Here is a 14,710-nt window from a genome sequence, read left to right on the forward strand (position 1 = left end):
CCCCTCCTCACCCGCGCTCCCCTTCTCCCTCTCGCCCGCTCTCCGTCAGTCCAAGTGCCCATTCTTCAATTTTGTGGCTAAAATAGCGGCACATCATTCAGGCATGGTGGGCATCACCATCAAGCCCGATCCTGCCCACAATGTGCTGCCCACATACATACTACCCTGCATAGGTCCATGGCCAGTGATCAGGAGCAGGGCCCCCAACATTCGCGAGGGACACGAGGTAATATACTGACTGCTGGCCTGTCTGAATGCAGCTATCTCGGTACAGAACGGGTTGCTCCTGGTTTATATAGCTCCGTGCCACTCCCGGTGGTGAACTTACCCACTGTTCAGTAGAGGAACCTGAACAGTCCAAACTCTTCCTAAGGTGAAACAGCTTGCAATTAAGAAACTGCAGCAGAAATCAGTGGGAACTCCTGGACATTGACCTCAAAAAGCAGTTGCCCATAGTTACACACAAGTAGGGGGACGCTTTGTGTTTTTTCTGCCGGCTAAGCTTCTCTCTCTCCTTTTTGACCAGATATTCAACTTGATCCCTCTGGTGAGCACTGAAGTAGATGTCGATGGTGGTGGCTTGCGGCCCAAACCAGTGCGAGCTGGGGAGCCTTTAAAGTAGAAGAGGAATCTCGGTTTCAGCAGACTGCGAGGACCTCCCTCTTGCCCATCGCCCCAACAACTCGTTGAGTGCCCGTCCGGTGCTGCGTGTTCGCTCGAACTGCCAGCCTGCTTGCGCCGCGTGCGTGCCCGTGGTAAGTGCCCCCTTTTTAATTTCTGTCAGCAGTTCAGTCCTCGTCGCGTCCGCCTTACTGGTGCTTTTTCTCAACGCTCCCATTCCTTACCTCACAAAGCATGAGGTGGTGCATCTTTGAAGCCTTGTTTACTGCAAGGAATTCCATGGGCTCGTCCAGAGCGTTGGATTCCCGCTGTTCCGGCCCACAAGGAAAAAGCAACCAAAGAGGTTGACTTAAAAAAACTACTAGGCACTTGGTCAGAGTATTAAACAAGGCTTTAATCGACTGTTTCACAACATGGAAGTCTAGTTATTCTTCACTAGTTCCTGTTTACAAAATGTCCCTGAGCAAGCTGGGCCCGTGCCCGAGTATTTATACTCTCCCTGGACAGCGCCACCAGCAGGCCGCCCAGTATATTTCATAAGTCATTTCTACATAAATGGCATGATTTATGTCAGAGGTGCTATTTGATGGAAAGTCTTGTGTGCGTCTTCTCTTCCCCCTCCCCCAAAGTACGTTCTTGACTGCTCGTGGGATCAGCAGCTCGGATTTGCCTCCTTCAAGGGCAGGTGGCTGCCACTTCAGTGAAGCGGCACCGGGGCGGGGGCGGGGTGCTTGGAACAGATGTGTTGCAGTGACGCGAGCCACGGCTGAGGGGGCATTCTGTATTGAAATGGTGTCGCCGTTTAATTCTGTGGCACAAGAATATAAATTGTATGACAAGTCCAGGGTTGGAGGATATCCTATGATGATGATCAAGGTTTTTCAGATGCCCTTTTCAGATTTGTCTTTACTGTGTTTGAAAATAACTTTTTATGTTTTTACAATCATCGGGCATTTTGAACCAGTTTCAAAACTATCTACTGCGCTCGATCTCGAATAGTTCTCATTTCATAGCTGGTGTTCTCTGTGGCGTGCCGCCTGCCCAGGTGAGTTAGCTCAGTCTTGGACCAGCGAGCGGAACTGGTGGACTTTATTTGTTGCACGCGCAGGTATTTACACTGCATCTCATAGTATGGCAAGAGCCTGGCACAGGCATGACGGGTCGCCTGGCCCGAACATTAACGGTAATGGTCGAACTCCGATTTCCCATTTCAACAGAGAGATGACGATTCCAATGTTGTGACGATCTGGGTTGTGAGCCCAGCTCTTGTTGCTAACAGGCTGGTGTAACGCTGAAACAACATACACTCGGCCCACTGGCACATTAAATAAAAGTATTCATGTAATGTGTGAAGTAATATGTTGTTGACATTGACTGGGGAGAAAAGCTTACATAGAAAAATAGGAGCAGGAGTCGGCCCTTCGAGCCTGATCCACCATTCAATATGATCATGGCTGATCCTCTATCTCAGTACCATATTCCCGCTCTCTCCCCATACCCCTTGATGCCTTTTGTGTCTAGAAATCTATCTATCTCCTTCTTAAATATATTCAGCGACTTGGCCTCCACAGCTTTCTGTGGTAGAGAATTCCACAGGTTCACCACCCTCTGAGTGAAGAAATTTCTCCTCATCTCAGTCCTAAATGTCCTACCCCGTATCCTGAGACTGTGACCCCTCGTTCTAGACACCCCAGCCAGGGGAAACATCCTCCCTGCATCCAGTCTGGCTAGCCCTGTCAGAATTTTATATGTTTCAATGAGATCCCCTCTCATTCTTCTAAACTCTAGTGAATACAGGCCTAGTCACAGAAATCACAGAAACCCCACAGTGCAGATAGAGGCCATTTCGGCCCATCGAGCCTGCACCGACACATATCCCACCCGATCCCCGTAACCCCACGTATTTAATCCCCCTAACACAGTACTCCAGCTGTGGTCTCACCAAGGCCCTGTATAACTGTAGTAAGACATCCTTGCTCCTGTACTCAAATCCTCTTGCAATGAAGCAATGTTCACCATCCCAATGGTACAATTGGGAAATACCAGTAGAGTGCACCTTTCAATGGACATGTTCTTGAAGAGGACTAATTTGCAGGTTTACAGGGGGGAAAAAAGCAGGGTTGTGGGATGAATTTGGAATAGCTCTTTCAAAGAGCCGGCACAGGCGTGATGGGCTGAATGGCCTTGTTCCATGCTGTTTAGATTCTAAATTGCAAACTGATTTTAGATTGGTTCAGTGGGCCATTCGTGCCCTTGGCTTCTGACGTGCCAGTCTCCTGCAGCTGGCAGCAGACCACACACCAAACCTGCTGGATTTGCCCAGATTGGCTGCTGCGGGATCAGAGAAAGAAACAAAGACTTCCATTTCTATAGCGCCTATCACAGCCACCAGACGTCCCAAAGCACTTTACAGCCAATGAAGTACTTTTGAAGTGTAGTCACTTTTGTAATGTAGGAAACACGGCAGCCAATTGGCACACAGCAAGATCCCACAAACAGCAGAAAGAAAGAAAGACTTGCATTTATATAGCGCCTTTCACGACCACCGGACATCTCAAAGCGCTTTACAGCCAATGAAGTATTTTTTGAAGTGTAGTCACGGTTGTAATGTGGGAAATGCGGCAGCCCATTTACGCACAGCAAGCTCCCGCAAACAGCAATGTGATAATGACCAGATAATCTGTGTTTGTTATGTTGGTTGAGGGATAAATATTGGCCCCAGGACACCAGGGAGAACTCCCCCTGCTCTTCTTCGAAATAATGCCATGGGATCTTTTACATCTACCCGAGAGAGCAGACAGGGCCTCAGTTTAACGTCTCACCCGAAAGACGGCATCTCTGACAGTGCAGCACTCCCTCAGCACTGCACTGGGAATGTCAGCCTAGATTTTTGTGCTCGAGCCTCTGGAGTGGGACTTGAACCCACAACCTTCGGACTCAGCGAGGGTGCTGCCCGCTGAGCCAAGGCTGAGCCATTTTTAACGGGTATTCCTGAGGGCCAGCCTCAGCAACTCCAACAAGTTCACTCTCGGGTGGCTTACCAACTGTGCAAGACCTGCACAGTAGGAGCCAGCGGCACTAAAGCCCCAATATAAAAGCACCTACAGAGTGGTAAAGGCAAGTGAGAGCATCAGGAGGCTGGACTCCCATAAAACTAGCTGATTAGGAGCTGGGAAGAGTGGAGTTAGATAATTGAGTGGCCCGATTCAATAGGCGACATGCACAAAGTGTAATATTCAAGTCTGTCCTTTTTGGATGGACTGCATTTTGTTCAAAGAGGGAAAAGAGTCCAGCACCCAATTCTTCATGATGTCAAGAGATGTGACGCGGTTACGCATTCTGTTGTTACTTACGTCACTGTGTCTTGTGTTGGTCCACAAATCACAAGATAATAACAAACAAAGAAGGTCATTCAACCCATCTTAGTTCATGCATCCAAATCCTAAAGCCCCTTCATCGCTGTGTCCAATTGTTTCTTAAATTATTCCAGAATTCTTTTGCCTCCTTGGAATGGATTCCCAGATAGATCACTTTTGGGTGGAAAAGCTTCCTTCCATCAGTCCTAAATGTACCTTTTTACGAGTTTGAACCTGTAGCCCCTTGTCCTATTCTCATTTAAAGGAATTTTCATGATTTACATTTTCCAGACCGTTTTCTTATCTCCCATCCCTCTGTACGGTCACCGCTCAGACGCTCCTTTCGCAGGCTGGAAAATCTCCAAGTCCCTCCAGCCTGTGCTCACAACTCGAGACGTCTGAATAAAAGCTTCGCAAGCACTTTTTTTCCACAAAGGCGGTGCTCCTTTAAAAAACGGTGCCTGATTAGTGTTTAACAGCACAGCTCTTGTGGGGTTTCCTCTGCCCTTCCCCTGCCATTTTCCCCAGAGGCAGGTTCTGAATCGCCGTGAGGCGTTTTAACAGCACAAAATTTATTAAGAGGAAGAGTTTCAGGTTTTGCATTATCCCACATGTGAGTGCAAACGTGCTCGGGTAACCTTAACTGAAATATGCGCTGGTTGTGAAAATGTGGCTGTGGTACCTTTTCAGTTTGTTGATTCTCTAGTAAGTTCAAGTAATCAGTGGCACAGTATGGTAGCAGATGGGATTTACAGAGTTGGTTAGCCATGGAGATTTTTGCCCCCAACAGTGACTACACTTCAAAAGGACTTCATTGGCTGTAAAGCGCTTTGGGACGTCCTGTGGTCATGAAAGGCGCTATAGAAATGCAAGTCTTTGTTTCTTTCTTCAGGTGAAGCAGGGCTAGAGGATGGGGGAGAATTGGACCAGTGTGTGCAAATGTAATCCAGTGCATAAAGCCATTGCATTGTATTTTCCATTATAAATTCCGCTAGTCACATTTGTAGTTGAACTAATTCCACTCATTCGTAATAAAAACGGACGATGCTGGAAATGCGCTAGCAATCATCAGCAGCTGGAAAGAGAAAGGACAGGGTTAACATTTTGAGTGTAGACTCTTTGTCAGAACACCTTCATTATTAGTGTTGTGCGCTATCCACTTGCCCCATCCGCTCTCTCAGGTGTGCGTAAAAGATCCCATGGGCACTAATTCGAAGAAGAGCAGGGGGCAGTTCTCCCCGGTGTCCTGGGGCCAATATTTATCCCTCAATCAACATCACTAAAAACCCAGATTATCTGGTCATTATCACATTGCTGTTTGTGGGAGCTTGCTGTGCGCAAATTGGCTGCCGCGTTTCCCACATTACAACAGTGACTACACTTCAAAAAGTACTTCACTGGCTGTAAAGCGCTTTGAGACACCCAGAGATTGTGACGGGCGCTATAGAAATGCAAGTCTTTTTTCAGCAGTAGGGTTAGAGGGTGGGCGAATAATTGGACCAGAGCGTGCAAATGTAATCCAGTGCATAAAGTCATTGCATGATATTTTCCATTATAAATTCCTCTCTTCACATTTGTAATGGAAACTGCCTATTGTAATCGAACTGTAGTTGCAGCCCCACCACTGGTGGGAGGGTGTAATTACAATGTGGCACGTTTCCATGGACAGCTGCCATTATAAATGTGGACTGAGGAACTTAGAATTGAAGACATCCTATTTTTAACATATTAATAGATATGGGGGTGCACAGCAGGATGTGGCGGTTTACAGAAAAAAAAATATAAAGTGCTGAATGAAGTTGGTAACATGAATCAGTCATTCATGAAAGAAAGACTTATGAAATAATACTGAGCGGCCTGCGGGTGGCGCTGTCCAGGGAGTGTATAAATACTCGGGCACGGGCCCAGCTTGCGCAGGACATTCTTAACAGGAACTAGTGAAGAACATCCAGGGACCCGGGTTCGAATCCGGCCTCGGGTGACTGTCTGTGTGGAGTTTGCACATTCTCCCCGTGTTTGCGTGGGTTTCCTCCGGGTGCTCCGGTTTCCTCCCACAGTCCAAAGATGTGCGGGTTAGGTTGATTGGCTATGATAAATTGACCCTTAGTGTTAGGGGGGGATTAAATACGTGGGGTTACGGGGATAGGGTGGGATATGTGTTGGTGTAGGGGTTACGGGGATCGGGTGGGATATATGTCGGTGCAGGCTCGATGGGCCGAAATGGCCTCTATCTGCACTGTGGGGTTTCTGTGATTCTGTGATCACTAGACCTCCATGTTGTAAAACAGTTGATTAAAGCTTTGTTTAACGCTTAGACCAAGTGCCGAGTAGTTTTTTACGTCAGTTGGCATGTGATTTTATAACCCAGTTCTCCTGCCTGAACTGGCATGACCCACTGGTTGTTCAGCTTTCAGTGAGCTGCAGTGTCCCGTCATGTATCTTGTTTGCACTGTGAGCTATATGGAAATGAAAGGGTTGAGTTCTTGTTGATATTCATGTTCAAGTAACGAGGCACTGCTGTGGAAGTGGAGCTAAGAGTGCGGCGCTGTTGTGCGAGGTGTGTGATGAGGGATTGTCTGATGGGCCGACGGAGCTTGCATCCGAGGAATGTTTGGAGAGTGTGGTAAGGAAGGAAGGAAGGAGGGTGTATTATTGACGAGATCTAGTGTGGTAAGAAGGTGGGCAGATGAGCCACAGGGACTGTGAAGTGTTAACGCTGGAGTGCCAGACCTTTTTTTTGTTGTCTTGACGTCATCGAAGGTAATCTTTGAACTGAATTGTATCTGCTTCCCTCCCTCACCGGCATGAGGGCTTCATGAGTAGGAAATATGTAACCGTCTGATTACTGACCCTGGGAGTCTGAAAACAGCTCCCTTTCCCCCGCCACTCCCCGCAAAAAAAAATCTGAAAACACTCCTGCCTTCCAAAAAATATCTCCACAAAGAAGAATATGTTGATAGTTTAGATAAAGAGGGGTGGGAGGAAGCTCATGGGTGGAGCATGAACACCAGCATGGACCTTGACGTAAGAAAACTACTAGACACTTGGTCTAAGCGTTAAACAAAGCTTTAATCAACTGTTTTACAACATGGAGGTCCAGTTGTGTCCTTCACTAGTTCCTGTTAAGAATGTCCTGCGCGAGCTGGGCCCGTGCCCGAGTATTTATACTGTCCCTGGACAGCGCCACCCGCAGGCCGCTCAGTTGATTCGTGTCAGATCTGTTGGGCCGAATGGCCTGTTTCTGTGCCGTAAATACTTGGTAATATTTTCCATTGGTATATAAACACATCGGCCCTGAAACTCCCGGGCTTTAGGAAGGGCGGAAAAGAAGATTTCCACCCGGGGTGGGTTGCGGGGAGGGGGAGGAATTTGGGCCAGAACGCAGTTACTCTGGAGTTCCACCCCATTTACACTGGCCCTTCCACTTTTTGCTGGGGAGCCATGGGGCGAGTTCCTGAGCTCCATCGGAAAATTCTTCCCTTTGGAAGCTTCAGAGGAACTCGTGCCACTTAAAAGCTGGCAGGAGCCCCACTGAGAGCATTTCGAAGACCTTAAACCTTTACTAGGGACTGGTAATTGATCCTGGAGGGAATGGAATTTATTCCTCGAGATGTCTGCTTGCGCTATTGGGAGCAGAAGATTTCTCCAGGGAAGTTCTTGAGTGGGGTCCTTGCCAGGCCTTCTCGCTGCTATCGGAGCAGCGTGGCACCACTCCGTCATTCTGCAAGCTATTTGGGGCGGGCACCGATGAAGCGCCCTTGCAGATGCCCAACCATTCGAACGAGCCCTTCCCCACTACTTTGGGTGGGCATTTTCAGGCATGAGCGAACAAGGGTTCCAGTCTGCCAAACTTGCACCAGTCCGGTGGACCGCCATGAATTTCAGGGCCTTTATTTGAAAAACCAAAGGCCGGAATTAGCAATGGTCTTAAACATTTGTTTTATACATAACCTAGGAGACTAAAGTTCCCCTTCCCTCCCCTCTCCTCCTTGCTCACAAGTACATCCTCCCTTCTTTGCATAGATATCCTCAGGTCCACTCCTGCAGGAATTACTTACCTCGGGTGATGTCGGAGAGGTTGGTTAAGTTTCAGCTCAATAAACCTGTGTTCTTTCAGGAAAATGGCTGTAATTTTAAGTAGTTCTAAACCATAGAATCTTACAGCAAAGTAGGAGGCCATTCGGCCCGTCGTGCCTGCTCTTTGAAAGAGCCAATTGAGTCCCACACCCCAGCCTTTTCTCCATAGCACTGCAAATTAGTCCTCTTCCAAGTACCATCTGAAAACATTAAGCCCTTTCTATTGCTTTATATACTCCAGCGTTAAATCTATAAGCCAGCTGTGCTTACAGCTCAGTTCACAGAATCACAGAAACCCCACAGTGCAGATAGAGGCCATTTCGGCCCATCGAGCCTGCACCGACACATATCCCACCCGATCCCCGTAACCCCTACATCAACACATATCCCACCCTATCCCTGTAACCCCACGTATTTAATCCCCCTAACACTAAGGGTCAATTTATCATAGCCAATCAACCTAGCCCGCACATCTTTGGACTGTGGGAGGAAACCGGAGCACCCGGAGGAAACCCACACAAACACGGGGAGAATGTGCAAACTCCACACAGACAGTCACCCGAGGCCGGATTCGAACCCGGGTCTCTGGCGCTGTGAGGCAACAGTGCTAACCACTATGCCACCATGCTTCAAACGAATGAGAAACTCCAGAAACTGAGGGAAATTTGTGGGAAAAGCTTTGGAAGTCCGAATGCCTGGCCAGGTCATGGAGGAATGGCCTGGTAACCTGTGGGGCAACAGTCGATTGCAGTAACGCCTCTTACTGATTACGGACGTTTACTCCAGTTGTTTTTATTGGTGCTTATCAACCGAGGCTTGGTGCCACTCAACAAAGAGAGTGCCACGCTCTGAGGCACTGAACGTAGCCAGCCAACTGGGCAAGAGATACGGGGGGTGGGGCGGAGGGGCAACCTTTTTACGCAGTGAGTGGTGAGGACCTGGAACTTGCTGCCAACGCAAGTGGTGGAAGCGGACACACTCGATGTTTTCAAGGGGGGACTGGATAGGCACTTGAGGGAAATAGAAACATAGAAGATAGGAGCAGGAGTAGGCCATTCGGCCCCTCGAGCCTGCTCCGCCATTTAAAGAGATCATGGCTGATCATCCAAATTCAGTACCCTGTCCCTGCCTTCTCCCCATATCCCTTGATCCCCTTTAGCCTTAAGAAATATATCTAACTCCTTCCTGAATATATTTAATGAATTGGCCTCAACTGCCTTCTGTGGTAGAGAATTCTACAGGTTCACCACTCTCTGGGTGAAGAAATTCCTCCTCATCTCTGTCCTAAATGGCTTACCCCTTATCCTTAGACTGTGACCCCTTAATAAACTTGCAGAGATAGAGCGGGGGAATGGGACTGACTGGACTGCTCTGCAGAGAGCCCGCGCAGACTCGATGGGTCGAATGGCCTCCTTCTGTGCCGTTATGACTATGATGCGGTGCCAATTTTTTTGATGGCCTTCCCCAGACATTTCCATTGCGAAAGCAACACGGACCGAGCAGTGAGACTTTGAAGGAAGTGCCATGCTCAGGAAGACGAGATGCTTATTTTGTTCTTCCGGTAGTTACTTAGCTCCTGCTTTGGATGGTTTGAAATCCCGCCACCCCCCCCCCCCCCCCCCCACCAAAAAAAAAGAGAAAGAATAAATTTCTGTTTCACATTAACCCAGGAGCTCAGTAATCCTGCAGCAAGCTCGTGTTGAGTAGTTGGAAAGAAGTGTCAGTCATTGGCAAGGGTCTTCAAGCCTGAGTGCAGGTTAGGATAAAGAGCCCTTGTAAAATTTAATATAAGCATGGAAGGCAGGGAACTTAGTGTTCGAAGCAACCTGAATCCCAGCTCTTCTCTCTTTCCGCCCCCCACCCTTCCCGCCCCCTCTCTTCAGAAACTATTCCTGCAATGAGAAGAGTTTGGAAAGAGACAGTGTTCCTTTTGTTTTTCTTGTACAGGCTGGCTTTCAGCCCTCTGCAAGATGATATCTGGTACTTCGTAACAAAAGCAAGCTGTCTCTCTTCAGATGTCCACCTAACGTCCTTTAAAACATCAACAATTTTTTTTTGAAGATTCTGGGCCTGGTAAATAAGGATGTTGTGTGTTCAGCGCATATTTAGGAGAGGCAGTGTTGGGGGTGGGGGCCCCCTCGCAAACGGGTCAAAGTTCACATCCCAGCCTTCGGCCATCTTTTCAGATTTCAGGTTGACTTTTTGTTCCACTTTGCACCGGGCCTGTCCACCGAGCCGTGGGTTACTCTGGCACAAACCAGCTATTGGAGCGCAGTCACTGTTGTGACACGGGAAGGGCGGCAGCCAATTGGCGCACAGCAAGCTCCCACAAAAGAAAAAGCAACGTGATAATGGCCGGATAAGCTGCTTTTTAAAAAAAAAAGTGATACAAAAAGAAAATACTGCAGGTGCTGGAAATCTGAAATAAAAACAGAAAATGCTGGAGATACTCAGCAGGTCAGGCAGCGTCTGTGAAGCGAGAAACAGAGTTAACGTTTCAGGTCGATGACCTTTCGTCAGAACTTTGACGGAAAGTTCTGACGAAAGGTCACCGACCTGAAACGTTAACTCTGTTTCTCTCTTCACAGATGCTGCCTGACCTGCTGAGTATCTCCAGCATTTTCTGTTTTTATTTATTTTTATTTAGTGATGTTGGAGGAGGGATAAATATCGGCCCGGAGCTCCCCTGTTCCTCTTCGAAATAGTGCTGTGGGATCTTTTACCCCCACCTGAGGGGGCAGACTGAATCCACTTAAACCCAAGGTGGGGTTTGGAAGCTTTGAGTTCTCCTCCTCCCCCCACACCCACCTCCTTTTTTTTGTTCCCCCTTTCTTTCTAACCCTTTCGTGTGATGACTCGAGATGCCTGAGGCTGTCCTATAGAAAGTTGAAGGAATCCCAGCCTGAACAATGGAGCCTTTGAATGACTGAATGCAGATTTAGACTCACCCAAGCGTTCTGTCCTCTCATTTCAAAAGCAATGCAGTGGTGCCCGCGCTGCCTATTCAAAAGGGATTTACTCAACAGTTCGCCGTCTCTTTACATCTTTCCAACCAGTATCGCAATCCATTGATATTGGCGAGCCCCAGCTGCCTTTGTGCAAAGTCGTATATGTAAAGATGTTGTGTCCCAGTTACAAAAACCCTGGCTGCTGTGGGCTTTACGCTACCTGTTGGTTCCTTGCGGGTCACCGTTTGTTGTTATGGCGCCCAATCCCGACCGCGCGCTAACAACTGGCTATCACGGGCTCCTCGGCGCAATCCATCATAGCCCTTTGACGTCCGTTTGGGAAAAGTAATAAATCCGGCCCGGCCAATTCCAGCTCGCTGCACCCTCCAGTTCCTGTACCTAATTAAATCAAAACTGATGGGTCCACTAGAAACTGCTCCCTTCCACTTGTGTCAAATCTTTTGGTTTAATTTTTTTTCCCTTTCTCCCCACCCCACCCCAGAGTGCACACGTCGCCGTGTTTACAGGCCAGATTGCACACACTTGTGTTGTGTGTCAGGGCCTGTCTAGCTGCTGTGGCTGGTATGTTTGAACGCCACGCATTCGAGATAAGATAACAGATTGGAATGACTCCCTATTTATTTTAAAGTGAGCACAACGGGGTGGCAAATAGTTAATAAAGAACAACAGAAAATGCTGGAAAAACTCAGCAGGCCAGGCAACATCCGTGGAGAGAGAAACAGAATCAACGTTTCAGGTCGAAACCCTTCGTCGGGACTATGGCAAATAGTTGGTTTGTTTACCAAGAACTTCAGAATGGCCCCGGATTCGACCGAAGGAAGAAAAAATGTGTCATAAATCTCATCATTGAGAAACTACCCATGAAATAACACTGGACGGCCAGCTGGTGGCGCTGTCCAAGGAGTATAAATACTCGGGCATGGGCCCCAGCTTGCCCGGGACATTTTGTAAGACAAGGAACTAGTGAAGTACAACTAGACCTCCATGTTCTGAAACAAGTTGATTAAAGCCTTGCTTTATACTCAAACCAAGTGCGTAGTGAGTTTTATTACATCAAAATGCACGGATTTAATTGCGGCAGTTTACTCTCCCTTTGTGGGAAAAGTTTGATGAATCGCCGCGGCACTGGAATCTTGGGAACGGTGGAGAAGGAGAGCCGATTCACTCTCTCTTTACGGGCTATGCTTCCCTGCTTCAATCCCACCCACCCCCACCGAGCTCGCTAAGATTACATCCGATTGCTGCGATTTTTGCGAGATGACGTTTTGTCCGCGCAGGCTGTGGTAGAGTAGAGGCCTGGCATTGATCTGCACAAGAGCAACCTTGTCTGCTAAGTGATATGGCTGTAATCATATCCCAGCCCCAGAGATAAATATACCATTGATTTACTGCCGTGCTTTGTTTCCTAGAATTATTCTTCTGTGCAAAGGCTGCTGTTGAATGCAACGAGAGCACCATCTTCTCCTGCCCGGGCTAATTAGTTGGATAATTTAATGCGTTGCAGGCAGGGAACCCTGTTCCGATTCCACCACGGCGGCGAGTATAACACTGGGCTGTGTGAGTCGACGAGCAGCTTCAGTCCACCAGTGTGAATTTATCTGTAGCGTACTTCACATTAGCAGTCAGCACATGAACAGCCCATTAGTTCACTTGGAAAGCGGAGCACAATTAATCTTGGACTCCTTTCCAAAGTGATCATCTGTTCAAACCGCCGGACAGTTCAAAGAGCATGAAGTGCTTATTTCAGAGGCTTTGGGTTAAAGGATTGAGAAATGGGTCGGCAAATTGATTCTGTCGGTAATTAATGAACTTGTGCTCGATGTGAAATTTCATAAAATGGTCTTTTAAAAAAAAAAAAAATACCAATCCAACAGGCCCCAGGGACATGTGCTGTAGTAATGCATATTGAGGGTATTGTATCTGCAAGTATATGAAGTAAATTTCTTGTTTATACCCGGTTACCTTCACCTGTCCACCATCCATCCCACCAGCTTCCTCCACCACCAGCAACCAACACCACCCTGCCCTCTCCTGTCCTGATGGTGCTGGTTCACGCTGGGGTACGGTTCTCCGTCGCTCTCTGGTACCTGGCCCCGGTGGGGCTGTTGCTGAGATTGTGGAGCCTCGACTTGGAGTCACGTGCCGCCTAACGTGCCCAGGCAGGTGGAGTAGGGCTCCCTAACGTTGGACCACCCACCCCATCGCCCACTTGTGCGCCCGCCAAATTCTCAACCGTCCTTTCCGGCGGCCATTTTGAACGGATGCACGCGTGAGGCAGTACGGCACGGCGAATGGCGCAGGTTCGGTTTCCCATCGTTTCTGCTCATTCCTAATGACACCAGCGTAAAACAAGCGTCCCAAAGATGGAGCTAACTTTAAAGGCTCGCGCTTATTCAGTTCCAGGTTGATTACTGTATCATTTCTGTCACTATCCTTGTATATTTGTTGCCACCTATTTTGCCATGTGCCTTCCGCCATTTGTTCAGGGGCTACCACCCCCGGCCCATTCCAGACACAACACAATGGCGTTCCTATAAAGAAAGAAAAGACTTGCATTTCTGTAGCGCCTTTCACAACCTTGGGATCTCCCAAAGCGCTTTACAGCCAATGAAGTGCTTTTGAAGTGTAGTAATGTAGGAAACGCGGCCACCAATTTGTGCAGAGCAAAATCTTCGTTAGTGGTGTTGGCGCGGACATCGAGAGAACTCCCCTGCGTTTGTTTGAATAGTTTTTTTTTAATTCGGTCCTGGGATGTGGGCGTCGGTGGCAATGCCAGCATTTATTGCCCATTCCCTAATTGCCCCTTGAGAAGGTGGTGGTGAGCCGCCGCCTTGAACCGCTGCAGTCCGTGTGGTGAAGGTGCTATTCGGGAGGGAGTTCTAGGATTTTGACCCAGCGACGATGAAGGAACGGCCGATATATGTCCAAGTCAGGATGGTGTGTGACTTGGAGGGGAACCTGGAGGTGGTGGTGTTCCCAGTACCGTGGGATCTTTTACGTGCACCTGACCGGGAAAATGGGGCCTCGGTTTAGCATCTCATCTGAAAGCCTAGAGGCGCGAGTGTTACCACTTTGCCAAGGCTAACACTAAACCTTTATTGTAGTAGTTTTAATACACCTTCCATGTAGCACAGCTTTGAATCTAATGATATGGGCCTAAAGCACTTGTCCTTGGGGATAAGTAGTAATGAGCTTCGGTATTTATTTCTTTGGCTTTACCTGGACAGCTCCCTTTGTATATGTTGTTGAATTGGTCTCGGGTGGGTGAGAGTGGAGGATTTCCTCATTAATCTGTGTTTAGTGTCATGGATTTGGCTCTTTCTGTTTTGCTCTTCCCTCTGTGGATGGCCTTGAATATCCACTGGTGTAACCTGTGCAAGTCTTTGCATGTCCTGCTGATAAATCAGTCGCCTTGGAGCTTACACCGCCCTACTTTCATGCTCTGGTTGAACTACATTAAAAAAAAAAGAACTCTACTTTTACAAGTGGCATTAAAATCTATTGCTAACATTCACAAACCAGGGCTTTACTCCAAACTAAATCTACAACTCTTCCGTCACTATAGTCAACCTCGATCCTTCCACTCTTCTGAGCACAGACTGCTGCAGGCCCCTTCCCCTCCCCGTTCCACTTCACCCCTGGATGCCATCCATACTCGAATTCTCTTCCCAAACCCCTCCTCCAAGC

The 14,710-nt window shown here is 48.1% G+C and overlaps 1 protein-coding gene across 12 annotated transcripts in view; it reads left to right on the forward strand.

Moving 5' to 3' along the window:
* zmiz1a (zinc finger, MIZ-type containing 1a) overlaps window positions 1-14,710 on the forward strand; it is a 527,531-nt gene that overhangs the window by 142,869 nt on the left and 369,952 nt on the right. For 11 of the 12 annotated variants that reach the window (XM_085970560.1, XM_085970554.1, XM_085970552.1 and 8 more), the window contains one exon: window positions 527-755. The exons of the other annotated variant lie outside the window; for it this stretch is intronic. The gene's annotated coding sequence lies outside the window, so the exon portion shown is untranslated. The remainder of the gene's footprint in view (window positions 1-526; window positions 756-14,710) is intronic. 12 annotated transcript variants of the gene reach the window in all.

The sequence above is a fragment of the Somniosus microcephalus genome, chromosome 29 (assembly GCF_052327205.1).
Source record: "Somniosus microcephalus isolate GS21.2 chromosome 29, FLI_Smic_1.0, whole genome shotgun sequence".
Taxonomy (NCBI): Eukaryota; Metazoa; Chordata; class Chondrichthyes; order Squaliformes; family Somniosidae; genus Somniosus; species Somniosus microcephalus.